We start from the raw sequence: 14155 nt of genomic DNA on the forward strand, positions 1-14155 counted from the left end.
TTAATTACTCTTTGTGACCCCATGTGAGCCCATCTTCAGTCATCCTACAGAGGAGTATGTTAACTGCTGAGAAAATCTGACTTAGAAGCTTTTTATGAATTTTAAATCTGTCTGGTCTGACAGAAAGCGCCAAGGCGGATCTAAAGTGAGAATCTGTTAGATTGTCCGGTAAGTCTGCCTCATAGCTGAAGGCTTATCAACTAATTACAAGGAACAGAGAGATGGCATGCATATGTTCAAGTAATGAATGCAGGTAGCAAGATCCAACTCTCCAGTTTTGTCAGCCTTCAAGGAACAGTGATTTTGACATATGGTATTTATCTAGCCATAAAGACAGGCTGGCTTTAAGCACACATGGCCAAGTTTAGCTTGGCTTACAATATTTAGTACATCAATATAGAAATGCAACAGTGTAACTTAAAGGATCAGAAACAGATTAAAAGAATCTTCTTTCAATAATTTTCAGGCATAAGTCAGTAATCTGGACTTTTAACAAATCTCACCTTTCATGAATTCTGGAATTAAGCAAATGAAAACAAGTGTCAGGAGTTCAAAAAGGTATGAAACACAGTTATCTTTACAGGCTGGGAACAGGGTATGCACATTATTTCTCATTGATGGTTCAGTCCTGCCAGCTACCTGGAGAACCATTTGCTCCTCTCAGAAGGTGGTCAGTGACTCTCATTTCTTAGCCAATTAAAAAAGGCGTACTGGACTGCAATTGTGTGGTAAAGACAAGAAATCAGCCTGATAACAAAGCACAGATTTGGAAGCAATGACACATACTCGGGAAGCATGTGTAAAGCTAGTGTATTACAGTGGAATTTGTTAACATAACTCCTATTTGAAAAGAAAGTTACTGAGGCTGACTGGTCTGTGTGTAAAGGAAACAGAGTGTTGTTTCCTTTATACCTGTCCAAAGGTATAGCCTTGTTGGAATTTATCTTCCAGCTTGAAAAAAAAATACCTTATCTCTGATTTTTCCTGTGATCAGATAGTACAACTCATTCTCTGGAAGCAAGTGTCAATATTGCAGATACACCTACTGCGAGAATCAAATCCCTTGAATTGAGAGTCCTTTCAGAATTTGGCAAAGCAAATTGCCTCTTCTTCCATTCATTATGTAAGAAATATGCATTCTCTTAAATGAGTTAGAATTTCTTAGCATATAAAGTAAAAAAAAAAAAAAAAAAAAGATAGATTGATATTTAATAAGTCAAAAGCTTGAGATAGTCTGGGAGATTTTCATTAACCCCTTGCCTATTTTGATGACTTCAGTTGATGTTCAAAACAGTAAGAGAGAATTATATTAGAATGCACTGTAAAATCATCTCTAAATTTCTAAACTAGAGAACTACAGTCTTTCCCTCAAAATGTATCTCCAATAAAAATACAATTTCAAAAAATCATTTGTATGCAGTTCACTTTCCCTGATTGTCACAGAATGAAGGACAAAAGTATTTTTATCTAAGAATGTGGTAGTTTGATGCAGCCTCACAGCCTTGAATGAAACATTTATGTTTTGCTTCATTGACATATACACAACCACACAGTACTAGGACTGTTACCTCACAGTACAGGCATGGTTAGGGCCTGCAAATGAGTGCACAATTGCCTAGCTACTGGTATTGTCTACATGATGTCAATATATAGTATACGGAAGAAACAATTGCTAGAAAAATATACTAAAGAGACAAAAAAGAAAAAAAAAAGAAACATGAAAAATGATGAAACTTAGGAAAAAAAAGTTTAATGACATTTATGAAGTAATCAGAATGAAGTTTTATTGATTATAACTGTAAGAAGAGTAAGAGTAATGGTTGTAGAAAATGAATCTGCAGTAGAACTGAGAAGTCCTTCAAAGTATTCCATCTCAAAGCTCAAACAATGACAATAATCACTCCTACTAAAATTAAAGAGCTGTAACCTATGTTCTTAATGTGTAAAAATATTTTTCCATTGACAAAGTTTTTATTAACATTGCTGCAAGTTTGGCAGTATGAATTAACAGCAGCACTCACAATCATAATAGGAGAGAAAGTACTAAGAGAAGAATGTAAAGGAAGATGAGCTAATCTGAAGATAAAACCAAGTCCTAACACATGTAATCAGCAAGACACATTATTGCTGTCATTAATTTTGTGCTGTTATTGTATTCCTATATTTTAAATTAATATTATTCAAGACTGCTTTAATTGATGTCTGCACCACCAAGGGACTTCATGAAAAATAAGAGTTGAATGATAATGACTGTATTTAGCAAAACATGTACAATTTGACTATTATCCATACTGTCAGAGTAACACCTCTTATTTTTTCTTTATAAATATTATAGAAATACAGGATTTCTGGAGAATTCAGCTTATCATTTAGGACATGCACTAATTTTCTAAAAGAGAACCAAGGATCTTTAGTCAGCTTTGCGCTCAGCTACTTTGGCTTTCTCCATGACTTTTGGTATAAGCTCAGTTACACCAGTAATCTCTTACAGTACCTGAGGCTACCATGTTGCTTTTCTAGCACTCTCCTCAGTTTTTGTGTTTTTCTGTTTGTTTGTGGTTTTTTTTCTAGTTAACGCAAAGTTAAGTCATAGCATAACTATGCAAAGTAAATGAAGTTTTCAGGATAACAGTAGGAGGAACAGAGTTGACTCAAGGCCAACCAATTATCCCACAACAAAATTTGAAATCTAAGTCTGGATTGCAAGTGTTTAGTGCTAGTCAGTCCCTTTAAATTAACTTAGAGGAGCATAAAATAATAGCACAGAGGGGAGCCAAACAGTGTTTATAATGAGCAAAATAAAAACAAGATACAACAAGAGTGCATTCTCTGCTGAACAAAATAATGCTGAATTGTGCCTAATTTCTGCAGTGCGAGGGAAACAGAAGGGCCAATTAAGGACTTTGCTTCAGTTTCAGTTTTCATCTGGAAAATAGATTTGCTTATCTAGATCTTACATAACATTGCTCTTACACTCAGACTGAATTATTTAACTTCAAAACATTAGCATGCCAATATAGCAGAGTGGCATAGACAACTATTCAATCAAAAGCCCTTTAGGAATTTAGAATACAGCAACTAAGAGCCAACACAGCAGTAGTATAAAACAATTCAGGATAGCATTGGCTTTATTCAAACAGAAATTTTAGAAGTTATACAGCTAAGAAGAATTAACTGTAAGACTGAACATTTTAGTCGATATTTCTGCTGCTAAAAAGTCAAGTAATAGATGTTGTAATTAGTAAAAGTTCAGGTTTATTTTTCTTCCAGATGAGAAGTGGCATGCTGAAGTCCTTTTTCTAAGGCACTGGTTCAATACAGAGCCGCTGGGGAAGAGTAGTGCGTACACTTCAGGAATCCATCTCCCTACATGCTTGGGTTTTTTTTTTTTTTTTGTGCTTGCAGCATAAGGAGCAGTTCATGAAGACTAAGTGAAGACTGCTTTAAATACCGGCCTGAGTAGCACTTAAAACTTCTAAGGGTGTGGTAGAGCTTGTGAGAAATGATAAACCAGTGCAAAAAATAAAATAAAATAAAATAAAATAAAATAAAATAAAATAAAATAAAATAAAATAAAATAAATCTGCTAGCACAGTCACAATGTTGGGTAGTACTGCTTTAAAGGCTTTGGAATATTTCTTCTGCAATAGGACTGGACAGATTTCATCTTTCCTAGAACAGACTCCTTTTCCCTTTTCTAAAACAAATACACTGAACAATACCAACTGCTGACCTGACAAGATTGTTTTTAGTCCAATCAATCTATTTACAGCATTTATCAACGTCATGAATGACTACAGAATCTTTTTGGAGCCCAGGACAGTGTAGCTGTATCCTGGTAAGATCCTCAAGCTAACACACTGGATGTTGAGGGAATACTGCAGATAACATAGATTCTGGTTAATGTTTTAACCATCTTAGTCAAACACTTTACAATTCTCTTTCAAACACTAATAATATATTTCCTATATTTCAAAAGTACTGAAATAAAATTCTGCAAAGAGAAAATAACACATAAAAAATCTAGTTCATTTCTGGTGGCTTGTGTATGTTATGGGGAAAAACAATACTGCAGAGAAGCAGGCCAAGGTGTTGTGAATCCTGGCTGAACCAAGAGCTATTCTAAATCAATGGACTTCAGCACATCCTGAATACTCAACATGTATAAGTTAACATATGCAACATTCACTTCATTTTCTGTGTCTCCCTCATGAACTTGTCATGTTGCTTCATCTTCCAATTTAACAAAGGGAAAATACAAGTTTCTACAGATCAGAGGTGATAAATAGGTAATATACCCGCACACAGCTCAGAAAGAATAAGGTCAGAGCATAAGTTTAAACAGGTTTTACATGCTTTCAGGCCTGAAATTGCAGCTCTGCATGTAAAGAAGCTATAGCCAGTTTGGCTGTAACATTTCCGAGGTCTCAGATACACGTAGAAAGGATAGCCTCATGTAACAGTTAAGATAGAATTAAGGAAGCAATACATAAATGTTACACTGCAATTCTGTCACAGTCTCATAAGTCATGTTTAGAATGTTAGTTACGCTCTTTGCTTTCTTTAGAAATATTGTCAATTTAAAAAAATTGACAATTTCTTAAAACTATGCAAATACTGCAAACCATTTCTTTTCCATTAAGTCTTCAAATACTTCTTACATTCTTAATATAAAAATACTTGCATGAAGTTACAAGGAGAGTTAAAGTGAAACCTGGGAAGCAGTCAACTTCCCAGGCAATACCACCGGAACTCAACATCATTCATGCAAATTTGATAGAGGCAGTTTTTCAAAAATAAGAAACACGACTGTAGGTACTGCAATAAAGTAACAGTATGGTGTCAGCTATAATAAAACCAGGAGACAAATCTTAGACATTGAGTCTCACACCCATGTGTTCTTTAGATCTGTTATGGTGATGGTTACTGTGTGACTTCTGTTAAATGCAAAGATAAAAACTAGAGAATATTTTAAAAAGTTCCTAGAAGTTGCTGAGAAAGATGTTTTAGTAATGGTAATTAAAATGCATAAAATCACATATCATGTAGCTATCATGAAAAAAATTTAAAGGCAAAAACTAGAATATATACTCAAAAATCATAGACAAAGTATTAAAAAAACTGAAATGGTATCTACCACCTTATTTAATATGCTGTTCAAAATACTGGGTTACATTGAATAGCTGTATAAAATTTCAGTACAGACATAAAACTATGGAGATAATTGAAACAAATTGAAATTTAACAACTGTTAGCTATGAGCTCAAACGTATTTGCAAATTATCTACAGATTAACTGATCTGAACATGAAATAAACAAGTACTTACTGGAATATTATTATTCAAAAATGATCAACTTGTTAATCAAAAGGGATTCACATTTGTTGACCTACATATTCAAGAAGAGCTAATTATTCATCTGTAATTTCACAAAACCATGCTATATTATCAGTACATTTGTTACTGTAAGAAATCTTGAGCATTAAGCATATCTTGACTAATCCAGATTGACAGACAAACAAATAAAATAATGACAATGAAATAATATTTATCATACTTTTTATCGCAGGCTTCAAATTTAAAGTTTAAACAGGTTTTAGATTATTGCCAAATATCTTTTTGTCATAGCAATTGGAGAAAAGCCCATATTGGAAGGCTCTGCAAAAGATTATATAAGAATTGCATGAAAGCTGAGCAGAAGAAAAGACACAACGCAAACAAGAGGTCATCCCAAGCCCTGGATGTAGCAGGAAAGGAGGTACAGAGCTGAAAGTGAAAGAAACAAAGGAGAGAATGTGCAAAACTGAACAGACCCCAGAGGGTAGGAACTAAATGACATCCAGCACTAAAATGAAGGAAGAACTGTAAAGAACTCTGAAGGTGAACTTCAGGCTCTATAAGGCTAGAGATCAGATGGGATTTGAGACAGCAGATGTGGGGTGAATTTAGTTAAATAGTAAAGGAAGTGATTTCATTATATAACCCTTGAGAGACCCACAGGTCATAAAGAGGATTAGCTAGCATTAAGTTAAACATTTTCAGAATATCAGTTGAAAGAACTAATTTTTTTACAAGATGAAGCTAATTTGTGAGGATGACAAGTTGTGATATGTTCTGAATTTCTGTCCATTCTTTACTCATCTTTTTGCAATTCAGATTTAACCAGAAATCTTCCCATAATTCTCTCCTGCTCCACTAGTATGGCACAGTGGTCATACTCATTATAGATTATCTTGCCCAATTCATGACCTTATCCTGAATAAATATGGTTCGTTCTTATCATTATGAGCTGCTAAGATGGCTTTATAGATGTGTGTGAATGTGTGTATATATGTAATTACATCTACTCAGGGGGGTTAGTACAAGGGAAATAACTTCCATAGGTTATAGAATGATAATACACATTCAAGTAGTTTCAAAGCTGTAAGACTACCGTCTATCCATAGAAAAATAAGGGAGCAAACAGTAAGACTTAAGAAAAAAAGCCCCATGACTTTAGTAAATAGCAAAAGCTGCAACATTATGCACACATTATAGAACAGTTTCTACAAGATGTTTCTGTTTTTAAATGGATCTTTAAGATCGATGAGAAAGGTTTTAATATAGTTGGATTTTAGAAAATCATTATGGAATAAAATTGTAAATTCAAAGTGAATCAAAATTTATTTCAATAGAATTAAAGAATTATATTGAGAGGACTTTTTATAGTAAAGATTTACAGTACAGTAGTATAAATGAAACTAGAATTAGTCTCTTCAATAAAGATTTTACTGTCAGCAATCAAGCAAATAAATCAACAACAAACAAGTATAAATAATGTTACATGCTTTCAACAACTAATTTATTTTGCAGGATAAAATACCGCAAACATCTGTTTCCTTTCTTAGAGGAGAATGAGTATAATGGTCAAAGCTAAGTATTTCAAGTTTTTCAGAAAAATTTCCACGAAGAACTCAGGCTAATAATTATTACATAGTTATGAATATTTGAATGTTCTATTCCTTTAAGTTTTGAGATTTTCTCAAGGAAAAATTTTATTGTGAAAAAATCGCTCACTTTGAAGACAGAGTTTCTCATCAAAATCAGATAAATATTCACCGTCCCTACTAATTTGAACTTCTGTATCTGGGATCTGGAGGCAAGCAATAGCAAGGTTTTGAACTAGAAACATCCACATTATAAACCACCTTTCTGATAATGAGATATTGGCTTTTCTTCCTCCTTTCCTTGCTTTCTTCAACTAAAGAATTTGAGAAAGTAAAAATACTTTTAAAATCCACAATAGAAAAAAGGCAAGATTTACTCTGAAACTGTCATTAGATAAAAAACTAAGAATATATTTTCATCAATAAACGTACAGTCTCTCAGTATCTGAAAAGAAAATAATAATGTTTAGAACTTCAAGCATCTGTCTTTTTTCCTTCCATTCACTTCTTTATTTACAAACTACAAATTCGTTATGGACAGAATGTATAGCAAGTCTATATCTCCAGTTTAAATACAATATTTCACAAAGAACTAGTTAAATATATTCTTTTTTGTCTGTATTAATAACTTTTTAAGAAAATAATAAAGTAACTTAATTATCACCTTGATACCTATTTGCTCTCCATGACTAATATCGATGAATCCTGCCAAGCTTCTTTTTTTGTTTGTTTGTTTGTTTAAATACAGTTATGAAAATATTTATTAACTCTTAACTAAGAGTCTCTTAACTAAGATCAATATTAGAGCAGCTTCTTCAGATGCAGAAAGCACCTGAAGTTCTACTAAAAATCTATAGAATTGAGGAAGGTAGGGGTCAAAGAGATAAAGTTTATGTCATTACAAAGGGATAATCTTCCTTCTGCTCTCATTTCCAAGGTGGCATCCATCTCAAATTGAGACCTTGATGTGGTAGAAGTGTTGGCAGACCCAGACAACTATCTCACATCAATCTAAAATTTTAACTATTCCTTATGTTCAGTTATCCACTGACCTTTCAGGGAGATGAGAAAAACATCTTAACAAAGATGTCACCTTTAAAATACTTTTAATTTCAAGATAAAAATTTAGAAAGAGGAAAATTAGAAAGATTCCAGGATTTTAATGATGATTAAAAGGAAGAACAACCCAAATAAAGTAGTAAAATAATACTGCTAGGTTAAAAAAAGTGAACAGAAATTATTTTATAATTGTTTTAAAGTTAGATAAATATTCATATCATAATTGTTTGCAATTATTAGTGTTGATTAATTTCTCTTTTTGGGTAAAGAAATGAACCCTGGAAATTTGTCAGTTTGACTTACTGACAATTAAAGGAAAAAAGTAAATGAGAAAAACAGAGTTCTGGACATTTTGCGCCTACTGCATTCAATTCAGAAAATCTGAACGATGAGAAAGACCAAAAGTATATTTCTAGGAATTAATTGCATCTCTACAACAGATACCAGCAGATATTGCAGATACTCCAATACTGGAGAAAACTGTGATTTCCTAAGTAAAACAAGACTAAATTCTTTGAGCAGAGGTAACTAGTTAGAAGTCTGACCAAAGTCTGTAGCACAAAGGCTTTAAACACACACTAGATTTCCAAAGGCACAATGATCAGTTGTGACAATGACACAGTCATTGCCAACACCTTTATTTCATTCCTCATTCCTCGAGCTAACTTTTTAAATGCTACCCAGCAAGCCACCTTCTTCATCTCCTGCTCATTACAAATGTACTGTCTCCTCCTGTATGGATACCAGAGGGCACTGATTCAGATACTGAGAATAACTAGAAATGTGTTTATGGTTGACTTAGGTGATAATTGGTCATCAAGAAGGTGGCTGAGCTTCTGTCTCAGTGGCACGTTACTGAGAGTCTTGTCCTAACAACCTTTTCTAGAGCACAGCTCCAAACCCAATAAAGATCAAAACCATCAGCTCCCAAGGCTCTAGTCTGGGAAAGCTGGTCTTTTGCTAGCTGCTCTAACTCCAGCTTCCAGTTTATTGCTGACCCATACTTTATCTATTTGTATTTACTGCTTACAAAACAGAATATACATCTCACACATGACAAAAATTTCACACTTAGTGAAAATTCATTTCTTTATCTCCCTGAAATATCTTGCAGTGCAAAGATTAATTGGAGCAGAAATAGTTCTCACTATACCATTTTGGTTCCTGTCAAAACTATTCTGTCAGTTTGAAAAAATCCCTCTAAATGCACAAGATTTAGAATGAATACTGTATTATGGGAACAGAGAGTGCATTAAGTATATTACCCAGAGAGTTTCAGAACATGCTCTATTTTAAAGGTAGTCCATAAGGAGAATTTCATAAAGGAAAAAGGTGAGAACTCAAAGTGCATAAAGGAAAAAAAACCAAGAGCTGTTTCCATGATGTCGGCAAATCTTGATGTTTAGAAAAAGTATCTTGAATTAAAAGAGACACAGAAATCCTGGCACCCAGAGAGTCACGAACATGATAATCTATCATAGGGCCAGAGCTTGTGGTTGGACCCAGCAAAGAAGATCAGAATAACACTGCTGAATACAAAAACCGAAAACCCAAAGGAAAAGAGAAAAACATTAAGCAATCTAGAATCTGGGTTTTGCCAAAGACAACGCAAAAAAATCCAACAAAGAGAGTAGCAGCTGCTGAAGGCAATCCAATCCATTATATCCTAAAGAATGACTATGTCACATCCAGGATGCACTGTCTGAAACCATATTTTTCATTCCACAGATCAAGTCTCAAATATATAATTCAAGGCAACAAATAAATATAGGAAAAATTTCTACTTATTTTCCTATAATTACCTCAGATAACTAATAATTTTTCTGAAACTCTGAGGGGATGGATAAGAATAGCTCACAAAAGTACACAGTAGAAATGAGAGTTTTCCTAACCAAAAAGCTTGATGATTTCTGAATAGGGAAGAAAAATTAGTTCAAGAAGGAAGTGAAAGAAAACAGCATTCTACATATCTCATGTCTGGAACAGTCATTTCTCAACAAACAGCGAGGAAATGTTTTAGAAATGACAGTTATGACACTGAACTACCCTCTTTCTAACTTGATACAAGCTTCTCCACAGCTCCATTCTAATCCATTCTGGCTTCCACATAATTACAACAGTGCAGTTATGGCAGGATAAAATATACTATTTTCCTCTATCAGAAGTTTTTTTGGTGCAGCTCTGAGGCAGACTGAGTTGTTTCACTAACACAAATATTAACTTACTATGGCCAAGTCAGTTCTACTGAAGGTAGGATGGAGGACAGAAGTGAACTCTAGAGTAGAAGAGTGCCCGTCACTTTCCTTAAGTGAAGGCAGGCAACTCATTTAAAAATGCAGAATGATGCAACTAAGTTGCATAGATTCAATGTAGACTTCGCAACATCAATCTACTGAAAACACAAACAGCATTCAAAAGTACAGACTTAGCAACTAAATACCAGTTCCAGGAAATCACGTGTAAATTCTGTTTAAAGAACTTTTCTTTTAAAAGTTTGTTTCTTTAAACACAGTTTAAAGGTGAAATACTTTGATGTGTCACAGTGTAAGATATGAAAACGCAACTCAAATTTAAGAAAGCTTTATCCTAAACTCTAGGAGGTATTCAAAGTGCTCAGTAATTTCCTTCCCTCTAAAGTAAAAGAGAACACAATAAAAATTATTGTAAAGCACTCAAGTGAATTAAGAACTTCAAAGATTTTTTAATACAAAAGGTTCTAAAGGTACAGAAGCATTTAACAAAATTTTAAAGAGGAAAAAAGAGAACTAAATAGAAAAATAGAAGAATTTTCTGAAACTTCATTCTGAAACTTACAAAACTCTCCAAGTAAAGTTTAGAAAAATTGATTCAATTTTATTTGATCATCTAGTATTCCAGTAGGAAATTGCTCTGTCAGGAGAATCTGCAAATAGAGAGAAAGGCTCAAACAACAACAAAAAATCTTAAAGAGTGAGATAAGAGCCTGACTCTTATTTCAGTTTGCGTGACTATAAAGCTCTTTGTAATAGCTAAATTTAATACAAGACAAGAATGAAATTAAATACTTCTACTCAATACTGCATAAAATGATGCAGCAGCCACCTGAAATACTCCAAACACCTTTTATTTAAAAGCATGATCAGATTTACTGGAAGTATTCAAGCAGGTGGCTGGTAATAATCATCCGTAAGGAGTGGTCCATCAAGCTCACTCCTTGAAATCACAGCAGCTAAAAGCATTTGATCTAAGAGGATGCACAGCATCATTACACAAACCATGTCATGTTCCACATTATGCTGTAGCATACTTGAAATACATAGTATAAACAGTCAAAAAGACTCAAAAAACATCACAAAAGCCTGAAAGATCAAATTCAAGAAAAAACAGTAGGTAGTCTGTAACATCAAAATAACTCACAAAGGGGAAAGATGAATACCTTTCATTTATTTAAGAGAAGCTAATATTAATACATCATAGCAATTTGAATAAATTGAATCAAAAGAGCCAAATATTGGCCACTCCAGCTAGAATTATATGCAGCTGTTGAAAATGTTAGTGTGAAAGTCAAAGGTGCAAGCCCTCGGCCATTCATCATTCACCTCAATTAAATAATTTGTTCAGGTTGTTTTTTTGTTTGTTTTTGGTTTGGAGGTTGGTGGCCCTGCATGTGGCAGGGGGGTTGGAGCTTGATGATTCTTTAGATCCCTTCCAACCCAAGCCATTCTATGATTCTATGATTGCTGATGGCTTTCCTGTTTGCTTGTTTTTTTGTGCATGTGGATTTTTTTGTTTGTTTGTTTTTTTAAGAGTTTATGCAAAGGTATCCATCCATTATTATGCATTTCTCTGTACTCCTCACAAAGATGAGCACCTGATAGTTAAAAAAAAAAAGGAGATCAAGTTATGTCCTGAAGCTTATTTTAAAGTAATTCAGGTTTTATGTTGCCATGTTCCTCATGAACAAATGAAAGGTGAGTAGAAAAAACAACAAAGACTTTTGTGGACAGTTCCATCTGCTTATACCAATTTAACAGCACAAAGGCTTTCTTTATGCATAATAGCACATTGTTTCATGATTTTGTTTTCCATAACATGAAGGACTGGAAATGTAAAAACATTTATAACAATTTTATTTATTTATTTTATAGAAGCAATAATGTAGTGCTTACAGAATGTCATAGTACCTTGAAAAGGACAGACTGAAAAGGGTAACGAGATAATGGATTGGAATTCACCCATAGAATCTTGAGATTGGAGACTTAAACTAAAAAGTGTTCATCTTCCAATGTCATGCCATATACTAATCTGCAAGGACAAAAGTGTTCTGACATCCTTCAGTATTGCATCCTAAACAATTCTAATTGTTTTATTTCTAAGAACTAGAAATGTGTTAAAGAAAGTTTATTATTAGAAGATATCAACAAATATACTAGTATATAGTAACATAGTAAGTACATAGTAAGTTCATTCTGAACAAAAACCTACTATAAATCAAATCTACTCTAAATCTAAAAGATGTTTGGGGTTTTCTTATTTAGTCACCTTTTCTAAATTATGTGTTATTCAAAGATTGTACATCAGAACAATAAAACTAGACAAGACAACCAGAACAAGAAAATGGTATGAGACAGAGTTCAAAGTGAGTAGCATCTTACTCAAGTTTTGTGTTATAATTTTAAGTCATCCAATAAAAGAAACCTGCCAATGAGAAATGTCCTTCCAATTTTTTACTGCATACATGTAAATGAAACCAAAGAAATGCTAGAAGAATACTGTAATAAATGGAAAATATATCATTTTAAAACCTGTTGCTTGTTAAAATAATGATAGAAATTACAAGAAAAAGTTTAGGGCCATACTTTCCTTTAAAAAATACATACATGTCTCTGTGTGTGTGCGTGCGTGTATATAAATGCACACATTTGTGCATCAGAATCAGAGCATTATCCACCATAAAACTTCACTGAATTATTTTATATCTAATAATTCTAGGTTGATACCTAATTAGAGATTTGAAACAAAATACTGCATTTTCACAAGAAGTTGAATGGCAATGTAGAGCCATGTAAAGTTCCCAAAACCTCACCATTCACTCTTTTGTCAGTAACTCATAAGAAAATTAACTGGTTACATTTATAGCAAGGTGAAATCACCTCCACAATTGTATTTCAAGATCCCAAGTACTAAGGCCATTTGGAGAATGAAATAAAAGCAAATTAATTATATTCTTAGGTCTTGATGGACTACTTGAGTCCCTCCATAAGGATGTTACTTGTGTTGTATCAGCAACCTACAGAATCCTACGGAAGCACATAATAAGCACAGTGCTATGTATAAGCAGTGACTGCATTGAGGAACCCATGAGCAGAGAGAATAGAGGAAATATCATTTGTGAATCTATCCAAGGTCATTGCAAAAAAATTAAAAATAATTCCATTCATTCTAATAGGAGAGTCAAAGTCTTAATGGAAAGACAGATTCCTTTTTCTGAATAGAAGTGCAAACACCTGGTTGTTAGTCAGACACATCATGCAGCTCTCCAGAATTTGTCTCCATACAGAAGAATTTATCACATATTAAACCTATCCACACAGTAGGAGATGTTTTTGGCGGGTGTAAACAGCAATCTTCTACATACCTGACAGATGTGGTTCTGTACTAAGCAGAACCTAACAGTATAGTTTTTTTTTTTTTTTTGTGAAACAAGTCTACACAGTCACTATGCTCAAGCAACTTTTGGCAGTTACCGCTGAAACTCTCACTTTTTATTCTCAAACTACATTTTACCATAAAATAAATTCCCTTTCTTTTTATCCCTAGCTTTGTGGCTCATTATTTTAATGCTGCATGTCTGAAATAATTACTGACATACAGCTTTCAAAAATGCATGTCTCACCCTCACTACCTGCTCAGGGAAGCTTATGCAGGCAGCAAACTCCTCATTTCCAGATTTACATGCAAGGATAAAGGAGAGGACATATAGACATATTTATCTTTAGGTACCTTAAGCATCCATCCATGGAGATTATATTTTAGAAGAACAAATTTTTAGATTCTGCTTTATATCTAACAAAGCAGAAAATTTCTTAGATGTCAGAACAATCACAGTGCTTACAGGAAATATCAGTATGCAAATGTGAGAGGGCAAATCACTTGTAAGGTGTAGAAGGTAGATATAGCAGATTTAAAAAA

General features: G+C 33.6%; 1 protein-coding gene across 18 annotated transcripts in view; it reads right to left on the minus strand.

Annotated features, from left to right (window-relative positions):
* Positions 1-14155, minus strand: part of LRRC4C (leucine rich repeat containing 4C) — a 494470-nt gene that overhangs the window by 289573 nt on the left and 190742 nt on the right. The gene's annotated exons all lie outside the window — the stretch shown is intronic.

This window comes from Gallus gallus, chromosome 5 (assembly GCF_016699485.2).
Source record: "Gallus gallus isolate bGalGal1 chromosome 5, bGalGal1.mat.broiler.GRCg7b, whole genome shotgun sequence".
Taxonomy (NCBI): domain Eukaryota; kingdom Metazoa; phylum Chordata; class Aves; order Galliformes; family Phasianidae; genus Gallus; species Gallus gallus.